We start from the raw sequence: 23,509 nt of genomic DNA, 5'->3' as shown, positions 1-23,509 counted from the left end.
TCTCTTTATTTTCGCTCCCTTCTTTTATCTCTCTCTCTTTCTTGGTTTCTTCTTTTTTTTTTGGTTACGATTACGGTCGAATCCTATGGAGATTGCCTATGTATCGTGACCCCGCACGAATCAGACCAAGCGTAGTTCGTGAAAATAAATGCAAAACAAGGATAAAATAATTTTTGGAATTTTTAGTTTCATTGACAAAACAAACTATTACAAACTAGACACTTTTGCAGGATGAAAATAACAGACGCGAACTAAAACAAACACAAACTCCAAGACTACAAACATACTTGACATGAAAAGACAACGGATAGATAAAAGACAGACTCAAAAGTAGAGAACTACAGACACGGACTATGCATACTCTAATGCTTCAAACTTAGGTGTCCGCGGGGCGTCGTTCGGCCTCGCCGCGGGCCTAGGATTCAAATCCCTTTCAAGCTGCTCTAATTCATTCATGGTTCGCTTCACATAGATCATTACTGCTGAGACAAAAGTAGTATAGGTCATGTCTTCACAAACCCGGCATCTCCTGAAAATGGCATGAGCAATGGCTCTAATCCTGTCTCTTGTTTGCTTCTTTTCTATAAGCAAGCGTTTTATCTGATCGCTGCACGTCTTTAATGCTCGAGAGTCCTGCAGGTGTTGATCTTGCAACTGCTGCACTTCTATCTCCATTTGGGCCAACAAGTCGTAACAATGTCCACTTTCAATTTCAAAATCTCTAGCCTGCTTAACCGCTTTACCCTCAAGGGCAACTACCTTTCTCTTTAGATTGTCTACAATTTTCTCGTGGTCCCTTTTCAACTGATTCAAGTACTAGCGACGCTCCTCTGTTCTTGTATCCCACTGCGCCTTAAGCTCTGCCATGATATTCTCGGATTTTTCTAACTCATCCCGACATTCCCTGACTTCATTTTCCAGCCCTTTTATCAATTTCTCGTCTGATCGGCTCCTTGGTTGCTTATCGACGGTTATTCTTAATTGCCGGATTTGGGCCCTAAGCATCTCGTTTTCTCGAAACAGTCTGTTCTTCTCACCTTGATCCGCGGCAACCTGTACACTGTTCTCGAATTTCAGACTCTCAACTTGCTGCTTCAGCTTACCAATCTCAGCTCGATAGCCTTCTTTTTTTGCTAACCAACCCCACTGCTCTCGGGACAACTCGGCGAAATCTTTGAGATGAGGTCTTTTAGCCAGTCTCTTGCACGCCACGTCACCTCTGAACCAATCATGATACCCCGGGGCAACTTCCCCTTTAGCCCTATCTGACACACAAGTGTTCGCCATCAAATGTTGACACTCACTCCAGATTTGGCGAACTTCTTCTTCGGGGAACCGACCGTCAGGACTAATTTCGACCACTTAGGTACTCAGATCTTCATCTCTCGGTACTACTTGATACCTCCCGAGTTGCCTCAGAACCCGATATGGCGCATAAGGCTGGATGCTTTTGAGTCCCATCAAAAGAAAATGCGGCCAGGCCGCTGGCATATATATGACTTCTTCGACAGGCAACCATCCAAGCACCCACTGTATCTGGCTGGCAGTGAAGGTCCGAAATAATGATGTCCAAGTCGTGACTCCTTCAGGTAGACTAGCCCCTTTGATTCTTGTGTAAAATTCTCCTATACAAGTTTTCTCAAACGAACCATAACTCAAGAGCTGAGAGCGGTGGCATAAATGCTCAGTCATCCACATTTGTAACAACAAGTTACATCCCTCAAAAAAATTGCCCCCAGCTTTGCAAGCAGTGAGAGCCCGGAAGATGTCAGCCACGATCATAGGTGCTAAAGTGCTTTTTCCCATGGTTTGCAAGGTACTGACGACCCCAGCTACTTTCAAATCAATATTTCCATCTTTCCTTGGGAATACTATGAGGCCCAAAAAGGCTATCATAAAAGCCACCCGTCTGTGTTCCTCCCATTTTTGTCGGTTACTTCTACTGCATAGCTTAAAGTCTGGATTATTGAACCCGCCCACGTGGCCATATCTATCATATATGAAGCGGAAACTGCAGAAACCCTTTGCAAAATCTGGATGATGAACTGTTCGGGGTATTTTCAAGGAATCCAAAAACCGGTGTACGGTAACGGCCCTGGGAGCAATTAAGTATTTGAACCTCAACGGAGCTTGATCACTTCCGATGTACCCCGCTATTTCTTCCAATGTCGGGGTGAGCTCAAAGTCCGAGAAATGAAATACATTATGTGCCGAATCCCAATAAGCGACCAATGCCCTGATAATATCCCCCCGAGGCTTATCTAATAAATCCGGGAGATCTTTCAAATACTTTTTCACTTCGTTTTGCCCTTCTTTGCCTAAATCATTCCACCATAATCGCAACTCAAAAGGGATTTTGGTCATTATTGAAAAGGGCTCATTTAGTATCGTGCTCATCCTGCACATTTATTAAGGCGATTAAGCAAAAGAAAAACTGTTATTCGACTCAAGAGAAAAAAAACTATCTATATTTTCGACTCAAAATAAAATTACCTATATGTTTTCAGATTTTAAAAACGAAGAACTCGATTCTCAAACGCGGCCTTTCAGCACTTCGGGAACAAAGATTTTAAGGCTGCGAAAGTCAACCGGTCAAAAATCAAAAATTGACCAAGATGGTCGTTGTGCAAAGTCAGCCTTCCAGCGTTCCTTTTGGGACATTCGGCTATTTATGACAAGACGGCCTTACTTGACTTATTTACAACTCTTTACTTGTTTTTTTTTTCAAATTAAGATAAAAGACCCGGTATTGCAACACGGCCTTTCAACGCCTCGAGGAAGAAAACTTAAGGCTATGAGGGTCAAAAAATGATCAAAGGTGGCTATTTATACAAGGTCAGCCTTCCGGCGTTCCGTTTGGGAACATTTGGCTATTTTTGACAAAACGGCATCACCCAACTTATTTACGACGAAAATAAAAATTTTGACATTTTTTTGCTATTTTTGCAAAGGAAAGGTTGGACCCGATGAGGGTTGCCTACGTATCCCACACCCTGTGAGAATCAAACCGGCGTAGTTCGGGCGAACTAACCAAACCATTTTGAAACAAGACTCTTTTTGATTTTTATTTTTCATGGCAAAACAAACTATTTTCATTTTCTATTTTTTTGAAAATAAGACAAAATAACGACTTTTTTTTCATTTTCGACAAACAATAAAACGACCTACTTTTCCAAACTAAAATAAAGACTCTTTTGTATTATCTTTTTCAACAAACAACTGTCCGAAAATAAAAGACTCTTTTTTCCTATTTTCCTCTTTTTCCGTTTTCTTAAAATTTCGGCAGAGTTTCGACAGTACTTGGTTTTTCTGTTATTTCTCTTTTTTTTTTCTTTTTTCTATTTTTTTTTCGATTTTTCAACATTCCCGAGATTCAGAAACCGGTCAACATGCAGGTTCGAAACAAATATATGTACAGAGCAAGTAGGATGCATCAGGATGGTCCTTTCATTTCAGGTTGCTAGCCCTAGACGGACCCAACCCCTGTGTTGAGTCCCCTAAGTCAAATGCAGCATGATGCAAATAACCGTTCCTACTAGGGATCCGACATGAAGTCATGTTATTGTATGTTCAAATCCTGAGTCGGTGTTCTAGACTGTGTACCCGAGTGGACAACTCAAGTCGAGGAGGGGGCAACTTACCGGGAACCAAAAGGCCATCCGGCTTCATAACTTGTCCGGCCTCTTTCTTATTTCAAGGTATGACACTAACAGAATAGGGAGTCTCAACCAGTAAGCACATCCCCAGAGGTGAAGAGAGAAGGGTGTCGGCACAGTTTATATATAGTTCAGATAATATCAAAGCGGTAAAATTTAGCACATTCAGCACAAAACATGTAAGAGAATCAGATACAACCAAATACAACAATTTATCTAAGTTCAAATTCTGAACCCTGAACTAGAGATTCTGGGTTCGATCCCCAGCAGAGTCGCCAGAGCTATCACACCTCCTTTTTCACCTACACCCCAGGAAGGGTATATATAAGGAGTTTTTTCCAACTTAAAGTGACAATCGAAACGGGATTTATTTAAAAGATTCAGAGTCGCCACTTGGGAGATTTATGGTGTCCCAAGTCACCGGTTCCAATCCCGAATCGAGGAAATTATGACTCTGTTAACAGTCCGCGAACCAGAAATCCAAGTAAGGAATTCTATTAACCTGGGAGAAGGTATTAGGCATTCCCGGGTTCCGTGGTTCTAGCACGGTCTCTCAACTATTGTATTTGATTTTATCTGATTTCAAAACATGTTCTTGCTTATGGGCTTTTAATTTTGAACCGCTTTTTATTATTATTATTTTTTATGAGAATTGCAACGTCGTGGAAACATGTCTCGAACCACGTCACATCAATGCGCCCGTGGTTGTTGACACATTTTGACTTAGTCGATATTTGGATTTGGGCCGCATCAATGCGCACCCGAATTTAAGAAAGTAATTTAATTAAATCGTGCCTAAAGATTCTAACGTATTATTATTTTGGGGAAGGCCGTGAAATTCACTAAACGACCCTCTCGAATTCTAATTATTTTAATAACCACTTATTAAGGGCCCCGCGTATATGATTTTGTTTGGCGAGGTTCGTCTCAACATTTTATTAAAAGGCCCATTTGAGAGTGACTATGATTTTCGATTGATCAATTGTCTCTAAAAGAAAAAAGAAAACTAATTATGTGAGAACTGAACTATCCGGTGAAATTATGCACTGAAATTCAGTAGTCCAAACTCAACAACGAGTTGGACCACTGATGGGCTTCAGAAACGGCCCAAATATTATGGTCAGGCAGGAGAGAAGGAAGCCCAGGTGACAGATGACTACACCTGGGATCGAATCCCCTAGGAAGCCTAAATTCATGAGGGTAGTCTGTTTGACAGCCTGAGATCGAGCCCTCACAAGGCCAAATCCCATCCCCACATAGGCCATGACCCACCTGACGTTCCCTTTTTAGAAGATTTCAACACATTGGGCCTATAGCGTGAGAAGCCAGGCCCAAACAATTACATACACCTGAAGACATGGCTCAGGATCGAGCTTGGGTAAGGACATCGGATGCAACTCCAAATACCCACCCAGCTTGATTGCTTAGGCAATTAATGTTTTGCCAAGGACTCAATAGTCCTAATCTCAAATTAAGCAGAAATATGAAGTCCTTATCTCAATTTAAGCAGAAATATGAATTCAAACTAACACAGAAGCTCGGATTACCTTTTAAAATATCCTAGACTAAACTAAAAGCATGCAGAACCAGACCTAAACTGGTATTTAACTATACCAAGCTAACAATTTATGAGCTCAATTTGAATACAATTAGCATGAGACAATTGGATTTGCACAACCCATATTTAACAGTACCAATAACTCAAATCTAGCTGTAAAAATCAATTATCAAACGTGTGTACCAAACCAATCTAAACAAGTTATCTACATACAATGAAGTCAATGAGTTTAACAGTCCAATGAGCATCTGTTTAGCTACATGACTCGACTATCAGACATGCATCACCAGTTTTAACCAGAGGATATAATTATAATGAAACAGATGAACTACATATATAAAGCATTAATGCCAAAATCATATAAACTACAACTCCACAGCAGATAGTTCACTTCAATCCTGATTCATATTTCCAGTGAAATGAAGATACATAGCGTCAAACTTCAGGATATGTACCTGGTTTTTGAATTGCAGTGAAAGAAGAAGGAGTTAGCAGAAGCAGGTGAAACAGCAGCAGTATCCAAGAACAATATTCAGCAGCTCAAGGAGAATTAAACACCAGAAACCAATCTCAAATAACAACCAAACAAGTGTGATCTAACACAAAACAGCTTTACCAAACACTAAGTAACACACTACTCGACCGCTGCATCAACTGAAGGGCCTGAACTGATTCAAATGAACTCAAAAACCAACAGAAATGGATCCAGGAGACTGCTAAGTCATGACAACCAAAATCTGGATTAGAAAGTGGTGAATCGAAAGCTGAGAATTGAAAATCACTCAATACCTAATGGAACAGTAACATTTTTGGGTTTGTATATTTTTTTTTGAACTTTTGGTTTTGTATTTTGGTTTTGAATTAGAAAGCTACTTCAGATCTGAAATCTATAATGGCCAGAGTTTTGGGAGCTAATAATGGCTGAAAGGAAGACCCCCTCTCAAGGCAATTCAACGCCTATTTATAGGTAAATAAAATGCTAGAAGCTTCTATCAACTACCCTTCCCCAAATAAGACCTAGACTACCCTCACATGTGACTTCCCTTAGTTCTGAATTTATTCCCCTTGTTCATTCCCTAGATTACCCTTAGTATCTCCTAAAATTACTACCTGACCCAAAACCCTTCAGTTACAACCAAACAACTTACCAAGTAACACATGAACGATTTACAAGCTGGTAATACTTAGATCAACCCAAGTCAAATTCTAAATCCAACGATCAAAGCCCGATTAACCAATGACCAATTATCAACCAAACACATTAACACTGACTTACCATTAGCAAACTAAAGTGAAGAACAATTATCCTGATTGAACTTAAGCTAATCAAAACCTAAACTAACTTCTTGAATCGAAACAAAGTAAATTCTAATATGCCAATCAAACTAAAATCAAGAACAAAATAAATTAGAATCAAGCCATAAATCAAAACATGGGATCCAGACAGAGTTGACAGAAACTTGGACATTAGCAAGTATTAGAACAGAAGCAAACAGAAGAGAGAAAAACGAAAGCTCACTGATGCCAAGAGAAACACCGGTCAGCCATCGACGTCCGAATCTTTCAGGATTTTTGACACGTAACATCCCTAACCATGTGTTTTTTACAAGAGAACACATGGTTAAGAATATTACGGTACAAAATCACAAAGATTTTGGGTTAGGGTTTTGGCCAGAAACTCTTAGATTTGAAATTTGAGCCGCTTCACCGAGATTCGAAGGAAAATGGTCATGGATTTGGATTGAGGGAAGTCTGGGGACGGTGTGGTGTGATTTTGGGCCAGTTTGGACAAAGTAACGACTTGGCCGGAAAATTTAAAATCAATATTTGATGGCCTTGGTTGTGATTCGAGGGAAACCAACGGTATGGTTGTAAAGAGGAGTTCATGGGGAATCTGTGGTGTAAGTTTGGGGGTGAACGGCGTATGTTGCGTTTCCCGCCGGCGAGGGGTTTGGTGGCGGCTTGGATTAGGGTTTGAGAGGAGAGGTAGGGTGAGGAAGACGAGGGACTGGGGTGGGCTCTCTTATTCGGACATATATTTTAAAGAGTGGGGGCTTCTGGACCGTTCGATCCAACAACCTCGACGGCTGAGATCTGATGCACTGAGAAACGGCGTCGTTTGGCTCCTCTTGGGACCGGACCGGGTTGGGCATAGCTGGGCCTGGGCGGATTTTTTTGAGATTGGGCTGGGATATTAATTGGCCCAAATCATGGGCAGCCCTTTTTAATGTTTTCATTTCTTTTCTTTTGTTTCTTTTATTTAATTCTTGTATGTATATTTTTTCTAATTTTATAAATTGCAAAAATTAAAATAAAGTCCTAATATATTTCAAAATTAAACTAATTAATTCCTAAAATTATTTTAAAAACTATTTCGGGACGAATTCACAATTAAACAATTAAAAATGCAAAAGTGGACTATTTTTGTTATTTTCCATATATTCTATTATAAAACAAATTATCCCTGATTAATACTAACATATGAAACTAGATCTTAAATAAAAATGCATATTTTTGTATTCTATATGAATTGGTCATGCACAAATAAAATGCAACAACTATCAGAAAATGACACAAAAATTCACAAAAATTGTAAAAATAAGAAAAAATCATTTTTGTTTGAATTTTGGGAATAATTCATATATAGGGCAAAAATCACGTGCTCACATTATTAACTAGGAGTTGAAGCAAAACTGGGATGAACATTATTAGCATAGAACTAGTGTAGAATTTCAAACTCAGCAGGTTAAGTGCATCACGTGTGTGTTACCACAAAATTAGGCCCTGAATTATAACACGGACACGTTAATGCTGATGTTGATCTCGACTGATTTTCGCTAATGGGCCAAGCTAAGCACAAAGGGGTGGCTCACGCTCTGTAATGGGAACTCAGACTGAGCAGCCTGTTCTCAAGGCCCAACTCGCTGGTTGGTTTCAATTAAGCAAGGATCGGCTAATTACTTGAGCCCAGAATTGCTAAAGGGTCCTTATTAATATGTTTTGTTTAAGTAACTCCAATTATTTAGGGCCTCTTTTTCTTTATTCTTAGGAACAAAATATAGAAAATCGTAGTTGCCTTAGGTTTGTCCTGTAATTAATAAAATGAGACGAGCCTCGCAAAACTCACCGATTGTGGGGCCCTCACGATTGTATATATATTAATTACTTAGAACTCGGGATCGGCCGCTTAGCGAATTTTCGCGGCCTTTCTCCCAAAGTAACAACGCGTTAGTCACTGTTAGGCGCATACTTTTAATAATTTACTTTCTTAACACGGGTGCACATTTATGTGACCCAAATCCAAATCTCAACAAAGTCGAAATGTGTCGTTAATCACGGGTACATTGATTGTGACGTGGTTCGAGATGCATTCTCATGACGTTGCAATTCTTTGAATAAATAACAACAAAAGCGGTAAACAGTTAAAATTTGCACATAGGTTCATAATCGTATAAAATCAGATAATCAAGCCGAATATGACAGTTGAGCGACCGTGCTAGAACCACGGAACTCGGGAATGCCTAACACCTTCTCCCGGGTTAACAGAATTCCTTATCCGGATTTCTGGTGCGCAGACTGTTAAACAGAGTCATTCTTTTCCTCGATTCGGGATTCAACCGGTGACTTGGGACACCATAAATCTCCCAAGTGGCGACTCTGAAATAAATAAATAAATCCCGTTTCGATTGTCCTTTGATTGGAAAAACTCCCTTCTACGCCCCTTTGCGGGGTGTGGTTGAAAAAGGAGGTGTGACAGCTCTGGCGACTCTGCTGGGGACCGAACCCAGAATCTCTGGTTCAGGGTTCAGAATTCGAGCTTAGATAAATTGTTATATTTGGCATTGTTTATTTTCTGATTTTTACATGTTTGGGCCTAATCTGCTAAATGTTGCTTTTACCGCTTTAATATTATCTGAACTGTATATAAACTGTGCTGAAACCCTTCTCTTCTTACCTCCGGGGATGTGCTTGCTGGTTGAGACTCCCTATTCTATTAGTGTCATACCTTGAAATAAGAAAGAGGCCGGACAAGTTACAAAGCCGGATGATCCCGCGGGTCCCCGGTACGTAGCCCCTCCTCGACTCGAGTTGTCCGCTCGGGTACACAGTCTAGAACAAATACCCAGGTTAATATTATCTGAACTATATATAAACTGTGCTGAAACCCTTCTCTTCTTACCTCCGGGGATGTGCTTGCTGGTTGAGACTCCCTATTCTATTAGTGTCATACCTTGAAATAAGAAAGAGGCTGGATAAGTTACAAAGCCGGATGATCCCGCGGGTCCCCGGTACGTAGCCCCCTCCTCGACTCGAGTTGTCCGCTCGGGTACACAGTCTAGAACAAATACCCAGGTTATGAACCTAGAATAACTCAGCTTCATGCCGAATCCCTAGTAGGAACGTTTGTTTGCATCACGTGCATTTGACTTTGGAGGCTCAACACAGGGGTTGGGTCTATCTAGGACTGGTGTACCAAAAAATGAAAATGACTATCCTGATGCATCTTACTTGCTCCTTCTTGTGCATTTATTTGCTTCAGACTTGCATGCTGACCGGCTTTTGAGGAAAGAGAAATAACAGTATGAGGTTTAAAAAGAGTTAAATCGCCTGTTTTGAAAACTAGTGTCCAAATAGTGTCGAAACTCTACCGAATTTTTGAGAAAATGAAAAAAAAGAAAAAAAAAGAGAAAAAGAAAAAAAGGGTTTTTTGTTTATGAGAAATGTTTTTTTGCCATTGAAAAGAGTCTTGTTTTCAAAAGAAGTTTGTTTTATCGGCCCGAACTACGCCGGTTTGATTCTCACAAGATGTGAGATACGTAGGCAGCCCTCATCGGGTCCAACCTCCTTTTTTGCAAAAAGAACCAAAAAAAAAGAATGTCAAATTTTAATTTTCGTCATAAAATAAGTCGGGTGATGCCATTTTTGTCAAATATCGCCGAATATTTCGGAAAGAGACGTCGGAAGGCTGACTTTGCATAAATGGCCACCTTTGGTCATTTCTAGATTTTTGGCCGGTTGACCCACACAGCCTTAAAATCTTCGTCCCCGAGGCGCTGAAAGGCCGTGTTTGCAATATCGGGTTTTCTATTTTTGAAAAAAAAAAGTCGTAAAAAAGTCGGTGATGCTGTTTTTGCCGGAAATAGCCGAATGTTCCCGAAAGGGACGCCGGAAGGCTGACTTTGCATTAACAGCCACCTTTAGTCATTGTTTTAGGATTTTGGCCGGTTAGCTAACGCAGCCTTAAAATTTTTGTTCCCGAGGCGCTGAAAGACCATGTTTGCAAAACCAGGTATTTTGTTTTAAAAAAAATAAATAAGGAAAGAGTCAGTGGGCAAGTGAATTCCGTTTGGATTTTTGGTCAAAATAAGCCGAGCCAGCTTCGGTAGTATATTAAACCGTTCTTGCCGAGTTAGCCTTAGAGTATCTTTTGTCGAAAGGTTTTCGTAAAAGAATGGACAAGTTTGTAAAATAATCCTTCCCGCCCTCAAAATTCATGTGAAATTGAGAAGGGCCACGTTTGCAAAAAATAGCCATTTGGTTAAAATTGGCATATAGGGGAAGGAACCTGTCAGTCTGTTTTTTTTAATTTGTGTTTCTTTTGATTAGAGTATGTGGGTTGTTTAATGTTCAAGTCTATATTTCGTCTTTCACCAGAGTCTGTTAGTTCGGTCTAAGTTTGTCAGTTTTTTTAATCATTGTAATCAAAGTGTGTTTTACTGTGAAAAATTGAAAATTCCAAAATATGTTTTATTGTTTTCTTTTTACCTTGCATCGGGAAGAACTACGCCCGGTCTGATTCATGCGGGGACATGATACGTAGACAATCCACATAAGATTCGACCGCCACTAAAAAGAAAAAAGAAAAGGCAAAGTGAATAAAAGAAAGGACATAAGCCGGAGTGACGCATGCAGTCGAAGCAAAGACATGTTAGAAATGGTTAAACTGCCTAGGAACATTGCATTCCCCAATGTGAAATTGCAATATGTGTTAAACTCAAACGCTAACAAGTTTGTTGTTTATACCAAAGAGAGATTTCGAAACAGTTAGCTCGTTAGAACGTTCTGGCAGATTACCATTACCACACAAGATCTAAAGGGCCTATTCCGGAAAGTATGTCTGGTTCGGACAAAAGTGTTGAGGAGGAAAAGACAGAGATGCAAATAATGAAGGAGGAAGTAGACAGGTTGAGACAAGAGATAGTTGGGATGCACCTAGCCTGGGCTAGGGGACAAACATCACCAATACTTCCCCCTACTCCTACCCTCTCACCGGCTCGGACTCCGGAACACCCTCCCTTTGGTCCATCAACGAGCTTCCCCATTGCCCAATACTATCAGGGGAAACTTCCTATAATCCCCAAGCTCCACCACCCAAACAAAACCCTCCTCCACCAACTGTTCCTATTTTCGTGGCACCTCCACCCACCACATTGCAAAAATCATCCGATGAACCAGTGTTTCAGGTTCACGACAACCAATACTATCCTCTCGAACTCACCTTCAAAGCACCCGAGCCATACACTTACACCCCTTACCTTCAGCTCCCGACAGAAACTGAGAGGCCGGCTAAGAATTCGGAGCAGGACGAAGTGCTAAGCCTTGAGAAATCCTTCAGGAATATGCATGGATTGGGCAGCCAAGTTAGTGTGGCCTACAAAGATCTGTGTCCCTTCCCCGATGTTCAATTGCTGGCAGGTTTTAAGATGCCAAAGTTTGACCTATATGAGGGACATGGTGATCCCATGGCACATCTACGAGGTTTCTGTAGTAAGATGAGAGGGGCAGGTGGAAAGGATAAGCTACTGATAGTTTATTTTGGTCAAAGTTTAAGCGGGTCCGCACTGGAATGGTACACGAGGCAGGATTCTAGCAGGTGGTATACCTGGGACGATCTAACACAAGCATTTGCAGGTCACTTCCAGTATAACCTTGAGATCGTCCCTGACCGTCTCACACTGTTGAAACTTGAGAAAAGCCTGGAGAGAGCTTCAGGGAATTTGGATTCCGTTGGAGAGAACAAGCAGCAAGAGTCGATCCACCAATGAGAGAAGGTGAAATAGTGGACTACTTCTTACAAACTTTGGAGCCAACTTACTTTGGTCACCTGGTGACGTCAGTTGGTAAATCTTTCAACGAAGTAGTAAAAATGGGCAGTATGGTTGAAGAGGGACTCATGTCCAACAAGATAATGAGCTATTCGTCAATCAAGGCCACAACTCAGGCTATCCAAAGCGGCACGGGAGGTGCGCTCAGGAAAAAGAAGAGAGAGGAGGTCGCAACAGTCGAAGAAGGTACTTGGGCCAGATCCAGAGGCCCTTCCCCTCACTAACAGCCCAGACCCCATCACCCAAATTACCCACACACTCCATATGACCCTCCACAGCTTTATTATCCATCACAAGAGCCACATTTTTTCGTCCATCACGCTCAAGCATATACCCAGCCTCCGGCTCGCCCGCAATGGCATGCACCTCCCCCACAAAATACATACCCACCTCTACAAAATGCATACCCACACCCACAAAATACATACCCACCTCCACAAAATACATACCCACATCCACAAAACATATATCCACCTCCGAAGGCCTATAGAAATCCTCTAGGATCAGGTTTCCGTGGGAATCAAGCTTTTAAGAATGAGAGGAAGCAGAAATATACTCCGTTGGGAGAATCCTATACTACTCTTTTCCACAAATTGAGGCAGTTAGGCCTGTTGAATCCTATTGAGCCCAAATTGCCAAATCCCCTTCCTGGAAATCTTGACCCGTCAGCGAGCTGCAAATATTGTTCGGGGGCTCCCAGACACGATACTGAGAAATGTTGGAAGTTGAAGAATATCGTGCAAGAGCTTATTGATACAAATAGGATCAAGGTTCAGGCTCCAGAAGCACCAAACATTAATCAGAATCCGCTACTGGCGCACCATGAGACCCACATGATCGAACTAGTACACAAGGGAGGGGAGATTAAGAAGCCCTCACAAACGGTAATGACGATCCGTGCCTGTGAAAATAGTTCGAAAGAAAAACTGACCAGTAGAAAAGCAGTGGTGTAGGGTGTAGATGACAAACTAGTTATGGTGATGGGGGAAGGGTCCAGCAAGGCGAATGTACAGTTTATGGGGCTGAAAGCAAAAATCAACAATTGAATGGCTACTCCTCTTCCTATCCAAAGGGAGTCTTGGTAGTGGGCTCTGATTTTCTTTCTTGTTGTCTGGTTTATTCTAAGGTTGTAATCCAGATTTCTTTTTATGCTCGCCAAAGTGTGAAACCTTGCTATCCCGTATTTTAATAAATTGAATTTTTTTTTCTTCATTCCTTATTTTGTTTTAATTTTTCTTCTTCTTTTTCTCTTCTGAACAGTTCCCGTTATACTGGTTCTAGTGACATGGCATGCACGGCGGATCTTCAACTTAGTCTAAAAAATCAATCTGATTTCGAACTTATAGTACAAGATTGTGATGATGAGTCGGAATGCGATGAGGATGAAGCCTTCGAAGAAATTAACAGAGAGTTGAGTCAATTTGAAAAAAAAACTCAAATGACATGGAAGCCGTCAATCTAGGGGATGCGGATAATATCAGGGAAGCTAAGATAAGCGTCCACATTGAACCAAACATCAGGGAAGAACTAATCAAAGCACTTATGGAATTCAAAGACGTTTTGCATGGTCATACGACGACATGCCGGGTTTAAGCACCAATCTAATGGTTCATAAATTGCCCACTGATCCAGTATTTCTTCCCGTCAAGCAAAAATTGAGGAAGTTCAAAACCGACATGAGTGTGAAGATTAAGGAAGTAACCAAACAACTGAATGCTAAGGTTATTCGGGTCACTCGATATCCAGATTGGTTGGCTAATGTGGTGTCATTGCCAAAAAAGATGGAAAAATCGGGGTGTGTGTTGATTATCGCAATCTGAACAGAGCAAGCCCAATAGCGCTTTATGTTTGAGAGATGTCGAGGGAAGATGTATCGATATGGCTATTAGTTCTGACGTAGTAAAGAGATATTAGGTTTGACTTCTTTTGATTGTACTTGTTGTTTGTTTGTATTTGGCATTGTATCGGAGAATGAAATGACGGAGGCATTGTTTCTTCTATCCAAACACTTTAACCTTTTCTTCCCCTCTTAAGCCTTATTTATTCTTTCGTACCCCTCTTTGGAATCAGTAATGAAAATGAAAGAAAAAGAGAAAAGAAAAATAATGATAATAAAGACAAAAGAAAGTCACAAGAAAAAAAAAAGGAATTGGGAACTATGTTGGACCTGATTCCTCAAAGAAGGATACATAGGCGCCTCACGGCTCGGTCATAGTATAACAAAAAATAAAAATCCCCAAGCAAGAAAAACTGGGGCAGAAGTTTGTGTTTGTAATTTTGGAAAGAAAGTTTGATTCCAAGAGTTGTATTATTTTACCCATCACGAAAACCCATATTGATGTCCAAAAAAGACCTCCCGATCCGTATTCGAGAAGTGCCAAGTCATGCAAATGGAAGTCGGGGATAGCACCCCGATTCCCGTCAGAGAAGAGGATCATGGACTGGAAATGAATCGATAGCCAATAAGAATCCCCAGCAGAGAGAGTCATATCGGCAGCACTCCAATCCCCAGCTGAAAAATAAAATAAAACGAGAGTGTCTTATCGGTGAAAACCTTTACAGACACCATAAGGCAACGGGAGTTGAGAGAAATGAGAGAGTATTATTAGTGAAAACCCCTCGAAGGGCACTATAAGGCAACAAGGCAAGATTGGCGGAAAGGATCCACATTTGGCAAAGAGTTGAGTGCTTGTTTATCCCCATCAAGATGAGGCCGTCCGAAAGATTGATTGATACAAATAGACTGGGTTGATTAGTCCGGAATGCACGACATGATCATTGGGATCGGTTATATCATTCAGATAAGTTCTTTTCTATCTTTTTCCCCAACATTTGTTCAGAAAGACTTCTTCTTTTTCTATTTTTGAAATCATCACTTTTTCATTTCTTGGTTTAAAGACTTTACCTCCATAGCAGTTTGTTTTTGAAAAAGGATTTTCAGAGCTTACTACCGGTTGCCAAAGTGTTGTAAAGCAAAATGCGAATAGGACAGGCCAAAGATAAGGCGACAAAGCGAAAAGAAGTTGGTCACAAGACCAAATGATGAATGGATCTAGATCCCAAGAGGACCAAATTTCCAGGAAAAGTTGGAGAAAAATGGAAAAGCAACAGTTAAAAGGATAAGGATCCCCAGGAGATTTGCGACCAAGTTCCGCAATGATCGGACAACACAGAGCGGGGAAGGAAGAGAAAAGAAAAACCATCCCCAGCAGAAGTATCATCCTCAGCAAATAATATCATCCCCAGCAAATTTTGTAGCAAAGCAGGGAAAGGAAAAAGGGAAAAATCATCCCCAACAGAAGTGGCATGACCACTCACCACGATTTAAACTAACAAATTTCTCTTTGATTTGAAACAGGGAAAGGAGATATTATTGACAGTAGGAAGACATGGCCACAAAGAAGATTATCAAACTGGGGCAGAAAACTCTCATTGCGAAAATTTCTTGAAATCAATACATTTCAGTCTTTACATTTCAAGTTTTGAAGTTGGGAGCCCGCCCATATAACAGAGGAATACATTTCAGTCTTTACATTTCAAGTTTTGAAGTTGGGAGCCCGCCCATATAACAGAGGAATACATTTCAGTCTTTACATTTCAAGTTTTGAAGTTGGGAGCCCGCCCATATAACAGAGGAATACATTTCAGTCTTTACATTTCAAGTTTTGAAGTTGGGAGCCCGCCCATATAACAGAGGAATACATTTCAGTCTTTACATTTCAAGTTTTGAAGTTGGGAGCCCGCCCATATAACAGAGGAATACATTTCAGTCTTTACATTTCAAGTTTTGAAGTTGGGAGCCCGCCCATATAACAGAGGAATACATTTCAGTCTTTACATTTCAAGTTTTGAAGTTGGGAGCCCGCCCATATAACAGAGGAATACATTTCAGTCTTTACATTTCAAGTTTTGAAGTTGGGAGCCCGCCCATATAACAAGGAATACATTTCAGTCTTTACATTTTAAGTTTTGAAGTTGGGAGCCCGTCCATATAACAGAGGAATACATTTCAGTCTTTACATTTTAAGTTGAAGAAGTTGGGAGCCCGCCCATATAACAGAGGAATACATTTCAATCTTTACATTTTAAGTTGAAGAAGTTGGGAGCTCGCCCATATAACAGAGGAATACATTTCAGTCTTTACATTTCAAGTTCGGAAGTTGGGAGCCCGCCCATATAACAGAGGAATACATTTCAGTCTTTACATTTTAAGTTGAAGAAGTTGGGAGTCTGCCCATATAACAGAGGAATACATTTCAGTCTTTACATTTCAAGTTTTGAAGTTGGCAGCCTGCCCATACAACAGAGGAATACATTTCAGTCTTTACATTTCAAGTTTTGAAGTTGGGAGCCGGCCCATATAACAGAGGAATACATTTCAGTCTTTACATTTCAAGTTTTAAAGTTGGGAGCCCGCCCATGCAACAGAGGAATACATTTCAGTCGTTACATTTCAAGTATGGAAGTTGGGAGCCCGCCCATATAACAGAGGAATATATGGAAGTTTGAAGTCAGTAAAGCAGAGGAATACAACCGAAATCCCCAGCGGGAAACAACAAGAATCCCCAGCAGAGGAAGGAAGTTCAAGATTCGATGGAAAAATAATGCAAAGCTCACGAGAAGGAAATAAGCAGTTCAAGATCGGCAGTCAAGGGAGAATACAAGACAAATCAGAAGTAAAGAAATACTAGAGGAGTCACCGAGACATCAAAGCAACAAGAGACACAAGAGCATGGCTGAAGATCTAGATAAGATTTTGTAATTCATAGACTATAGTTTAGTCTAGCTTCTTATTTTCTTTCAGCATGGTGTAACAAGTAGGTCGGCAAGCAGTAATAACAGCATGCAACAGCAGTAACATTGCAGTCCCATGTAGGCCCAGCTGCCAAAACTTCCCGAACGACATTAACCTGATTCCCTTCTAGCCAGGGATATGTAGGAAACCTTTGAAGCAAAGGTTCAGTTAAATCTTTTCAAAAATTGCTTCACACGGAGTATTCCAACGAACAAAAATCGCTCGTATCCGCTCACTTTATCTTTGCACGAACACTTTTTATGTTTTCGGACAAAGAGGGGCAGCTGTGAGCACGTGATTTTTGCCCTATGTGAGAATTACTCCCAAAAATTCAAAATAAAACAATTTTCCTTTGTGTGCAATTTTGAGAATTTTAGTGGATGTTTATTTGTTAAATTAATAAAAAAAAATACAAAAATATGTCGCATTTGCATTTAGGATTAAATTCTACAATTAGGAGCAATTAAGTTTGTTTTGCAAGAACAAAAATCATAAAAATAACGTACGTCGTAGTTTTAGCGTTTAATGTCCAAATTGTGTGATTTTATCGTAATTGCTATTTAATTGTGTGTTAATTGTTATTGAGAGTTAATTAGCACTTTTATAAATTAATTTAGTTCTATAGGCTAATTTAGGATTTTTAGAAATTAGTTTTATTTAAAGAAAAATAAAAGAATAAAAAGAAGCAATGGAAATAAGAAGAAAATCGGATTGAGCCTTTTCTTCAATTCTATTTCCATAACCCAAACAAACACCCCCCATTTCTTCCATATTCCATTTCCATTTTTTACCCCTAAACCCTAAAACACATGTTCCCCCTCTCCTTCTCCTTCTCCAAGCAGCCCCTCAAGCTCTCATGGCTGCCCTCCTTCCCCCTCACCTGCATCTGCCCCAAGCGACCCCGCCAGCTCCAAGCCCTCACCTCTATGGCAGCTGCTGGTTCTTTTTCTTCGTCAGCAACTCCAGCTCGAATGCCCATCAACCACCCTTTTCCGTCGAGAAGCAGCGAGCAGCAACACCTCCAAGCCACTGCTGCTCTAGCTCCACTGTCATGCCTACGACCCCTTCGTTGTCTCACACAGTCTGTCGGCAAACCACCAAGCCGGCGACAAAACAAACCAACCGTTGTTGCTTCTTCTTCTTCTTCGTCATGGCCGTTGCTTCACCCATCGTCTCCAGCTGACCACCAACAGCCCAGCCTCCCGTCCTCATCTTCCCCAAACGACCACCGTCGACGAGCCACCATAACCCAATGTCCAGCTCCACCTCACGACCAGCAGCTCACGACCATGTCCCTCTCGAAACCAACCAGCCTCACCATCGTTACCACCCCAGCTCCCCCACGACCTGAAATGGTCGTCTCCTAGGCCGTCTCCAAACACCAGCCATCCGAGGTCATGCTCAGTCATACGTCGAGGCAGTACGTCGAGGTTCCGTTCGAGTCTGTGTCTGTTAGTCAAGTGTCGAAACAGTGTTGTGAACGAAGTTGTGTTTCATCAGAAGTTCAACATTGTTCGACGTCAGATCGTTAGCATAAAGGTCAGTCATAGTTCGTTCACGGATTTTTGTTGCTTGTTCTTTGGTTTCATTTTAATATGTGGTTTCATTTTTGAACATTTTTCGCATGATATTCCTACTGCATATTCGTTGAAATTGTGCGTGTGTGCGTTTTGGACAACTTTCCTACTGTTTTGAGTTCGATTGATGCTCAAGTTAGTGATTGAAATCTACTCGTTTGTTCCGTTAAGTTTGTTCGGATATGAATCTGACTCTGTTGTTAATTCATGAATGTTGTCGATTAGGAGTTTGTTTGGCGAGTTTGTTATGCAGAGTTTGATTAATAATTGGAAATTGATTAGATGAATTGGTTATAGCTGCTGAAGTTTGGTTAATTGACTTAGGAGGATTGGATATAGCTGATGGGGTAGAATGGTAATTTCAGTAATTTCAGGGGCATTTTCGGGATTTTAAGTCTTAAAAAATGATTAATTTGAGTGCTCCGTCTACTAGGCATTAATAATATTAAAATAATACCTAGTGGGGGACAAGACATAGGATGGTGGGAATTAATACATTGTTTAATACATGGTGGGGGACAAGACATGTGGTAGTGGGCAATAATGCATTGTTTAAAATAGTGGGGGACAAGACATGTGGTAGTGGGAACTAATACATTTGTTTAATATAGTGGGGACAAAGACATGCAATAGTGGGGAACAAAACATAATGGTATGAAAAGATTAAAAAAAGGATTGATTAAAATATGTTGCTCATACCTGTTTTGGGTTATAAATAGGGTCATTTCAAGACCAAAAAGGGCGGATTTTGGAAGAGAGTTTGGGGCTGTTTTTTTTAAGGAAGAAAATCGTTTCTCTTCCAGTTTTTCTCAGAGTCTAGGCTGGATTTTTAACCTTTAAAAGTTCAGTAATTTGAGAGTAAAAGACAGGCTGGTTTTTAATCCAAAAGGTGCAGTGTTTGGAGAGCTAAGAAACTGAAAAGTGGGTCTCTTCTTTTACTGTTGAATATCAGAACTAGTATTGTTGTTGTTTAGTCTTTTACAAAGTTTTGGGGTTATTCTATCGAGCTTGTTTGGTTTTCTTTAAATTTTTCTGAGCCTCGAATTTGGTTCGAATTGCTGCTGTTGGGTTGTTATTGCGTTGCTGTGTTATTATTGTTGCTGACTCCTCCTTCTCTTCTTCTTGTATTTCCATTTCCAGGTACACAACTGTAACCTTGGTCATTTGTAAGCCGAAAACATAAGCATGAATATACATGAAGATTTGAAGCTTTAAGTTTGGTCTAGCTTTTCTACCGATTTGTATATTAGGATATCTCATTCATTAATATCATGCAAATGCATGCGGGATGTATAACTGGACAGTTCTTGTAATGATCTAATTTGTGAACTTTCAAACGAACTTTATATCATGTGTCTGTTCTTGTCCATTTCGAATGTATGGTTGTAGTCTGTAATATTTGGTTTGCTTTAGCTTGATTATTAAGTAGTGTATTTCGAATGCATGTCCGTTAGAATCCGGCCTAATAGACTATTTAATTAATACAACACGCTAATTGTAATATCAATGGCTTGAGTTTAGGATTAGGAATAGACATCTATATTACCTTTTTTTTAACTATTGTTCTTCTAAAACCTGTAGTAATATACTTAATTAGATAAAATCACTTCACCTTTCTGCGTGGCAAATTATTGAATATGTGTAGAATAACTTAAGTAAGTTTCATTAAGTGTTTAGTTCATTCAAAATCGGAAGAGTGATGTGTTTTTTTGTCGAAACTGCCCGTGTTTAGGTGGATTGGGCCTCCGCACTTGAATAAGACAGCCCAGGTTGGTAAATAGCCATGCCCGTCTGCGTACATAGGTTTTGATTTCGAACGGGTGGTGTTCATGACCCAACTATAAAAGCTTATAAACATGTAACTAATTAGGACCTCTTCTCTTTTATTTTAGAGACGAACTTAATAGAAAAATGTAGTTGATTTAGGATTGTCTTCTTAAAATAAATGAGACGAGCCTCGACAAACAAAAATACACAAGCTGCGGGGCCCTCTATACGTGTTGGTAAAATTATTTAGACTTCGGGATGAGCCGTTTAGCAAAATTTCACGGCCTTGCCCAAAATAATGATACGCTAGTCGCTTTAGGCGCGCCTTTAATAATTTACTTTCTTAAACTCGGGGGCACATTTATGTGACCCAAATCCAAATCTCAACGGAGTTAAAATGTGTCGCTAATCACGGGTACATTGATTGTGATGTGGTTCGAGATGCATGTCCATGATGTTGCAAATTCCTTTAAAAAATAATGAATGAGACGAGCCTCGACAAACAAGAATACACAAATTGCGGGGCCCTCAACGGACAGTTATTTCGAATGCTTAGATTTCGAGACAGGCCGCATAGCGAACTTTACGGCTTTTCTCAAAATAACAACGCGTTAGTCTTTAGGCGCGTATTTAATAATGTTATTTTCCTAAACTCGGGTGCACATTTATGTGATCCAAATTCAAATCTCAACGAAGATGGAACGTATCAAAAATTGCGGGTACATTTATGTGGCGCAATTCGAGATGCATTCTCACGACGTTGCAATTCTTTGAATAAATAATAACAAAGCAGTAAACAATTAAAATTTGCACGTAGGTTCATAATTGTATAAAATCAGATAATCAAGCCTAATATGACAGTTGAGAGACCGTGCTAGAACCACGGAACTTGGGAATGCCTAACACCTTCTCTCGAGTTAACAGAATTCCTTATCCGGATTTCTGGTGCGCAGACTATTAAACAGAGTCATTCTTTTCCTCGATTCGGGATTCAACAAGTGACTTGGGACACCACAAATCTCCCAAGTGGAGACTCTGAACCTTTAAATAAAATCCCGTTTCGATTGTCCTTTAATTGGAAAAACTCTCTTCTACGCCCCTTTAGCGGGGGTGTAGGTGAAAAAGGAGGTGTGACACTTCCCATGCGCTTTCTCCCACCGAGACATATAATTAGTGGAGAAAGGCTTCTCCATAGGATCTACCGTTGGGGGAAAAACCGCACGTGACATAGATCGATATAGTGTGCAAATCCTCCAAAATTTGATTCCTTCATCTAGAAAGGTGTTACGGATATCGTTCTCCAACAAGCCGGGGACGTTTTGGTAAAATCCAAATTGACGACCAAACCAATGCGGTCTATATGTCTCGATGATGAATGAGTTACCATACCTCAAAGTGAGGTAACTAAAACGTAAGTTCATGAAGTAATTTGATTCCAACTCTTGAGGGGAATCGTTATCCACGTAATAATAAGGACGGGAATTGGTTAACATTGTTGGTGTCTAAACTATATCCTCCCCAGTGTGGATGCGTTTTCTTCCATCCTTCTCGTCAAAGTACCTTGCAGCCCCCTCTCCTAAGTATGCCACCATCAAAGGGACAGACAGACCTTTAGCAAGTGGATAGTGGGTTTTGAAGTAATGTGCAAGCCAGCCGTAAATATAATGAATGGGAAAAGAAACTTTGACCTGATCAAGTTGGGAAGAACGCGAAATCTTATTCAACCCATGATAAATACTCGCCAAAACTAGGACTGCAAGGCTAATCTTTCGTCCGCCTGCCATCATGCTTGCCACCTTAAATGTCTCAGGACGAATGGAATTTTCTACCTTGGGGAACACAAAGGCACATAGCCAAATTGATAAGAATGCCGCTACATATGTTTCATCTTTCTTGTCAGACCTGACCCTAAGCTCGGAGAATATAGTTTTTTGATCACTCGACCACCTCGTCATCTAGGGAATATCTCTATTAGGATTATGTGTTGACTTTAGGCATACGGATTTCTTTTCCTTTCATAGCGGGCAGGTCTATATATTAAAGTTGTTTTATACCAAAAACTTGTCCACTTGCTGAAGGAGACCTTTTGGGTAGCACCCGTACCTTCCTTAAGATGATGAAATGCAGCAAATAAATACTCGCAAGATCGAGGAATAAATTTAATTTGTTTTTCATCCAAACCAATGAGTTCTCTTGTCTCAGGTACCGCTTCTTCGTACGGAGAACCTGCAATGGGCAAACCCCTAAGGATATGTAAGTCCCAAAGAGATATAGATAGCTCCCCAGCTGATGTAAGAAGTGTGTTCGTCTTGGGGCACCAAGCCTCACAAAATGCTTGCAAAATGTTTGAGTTTCGATCATAAGTGAAAAGTGAGGCATAGACATCATCATAAATCTTTGTTGTACTCAGAGTTTGTTGGCTTCCACCAAGTACGTCTTCAGCCCATTCCCAATATCCTGGGATATGATGATGCTCACCCTCGATTGTTGTTGTGTTTCCCCAATGTACTTTGCCTTGAATTATGCGACTCCCTAAGTTTGGAAGGGTGCTAGCAATATTTACATGGCGATGGATTGGCTCTTGGAGAGACCACATCTTGGATAATGGATTAGAAGTTGATTTATGCTCCAAGGTCCAGTTTTCTACATAAAGGGAGTTCCTTAGAGGAGGCCATGAGACTGTATATCGGCCAGCTTGTGAGGTGTGAACCAAAAGCTTGGTTTGTTCTATGTCATCTTCAGTCTCGATGATGAGATATTTAAGTTTGGAGGAAGGTGAGGTATAGTCCCTGAAATTTGCCATCTCTTCATGCTAAAAAAAAGAAAGAAAAGAGGGGTCATCAAAGTCCAAATCAAGAATATTAGAATGGGTACAAAGGTCTAAATGGATGAAATGCCCTTCAGTAGTCGGGCCACATTAAGAGTAATCTCTCCGGTAGTCGGGCCATTTTGAGAGTAACCTCTCCAGTAGTCGGGCCACATTGAGAGTAATCTCTCCGGTAGTCGGGCCATTTTGAGAGTAATCTCTCTGGTAGTCGGGCTACATTGAA

The sequence above is a fragment of the Nicotiana sylvestris genome, chromosome 11 (assembly GCF_000393655.2).
Source record: "Nicotiana sylvestris chromosome 11, ASM39365v2, whole genome shotgun sequence".
In the NCBI taxonomy this organism is placed as follows: Eukaryota; Viridiplantae; Streptophyta; class Magnoliopsida; order Solanales; family Solanaceae; genus Nicotiana; species Nicotiana sylvestris.
Note: the sequence above shows the minus strand (reverse complement) of the source record.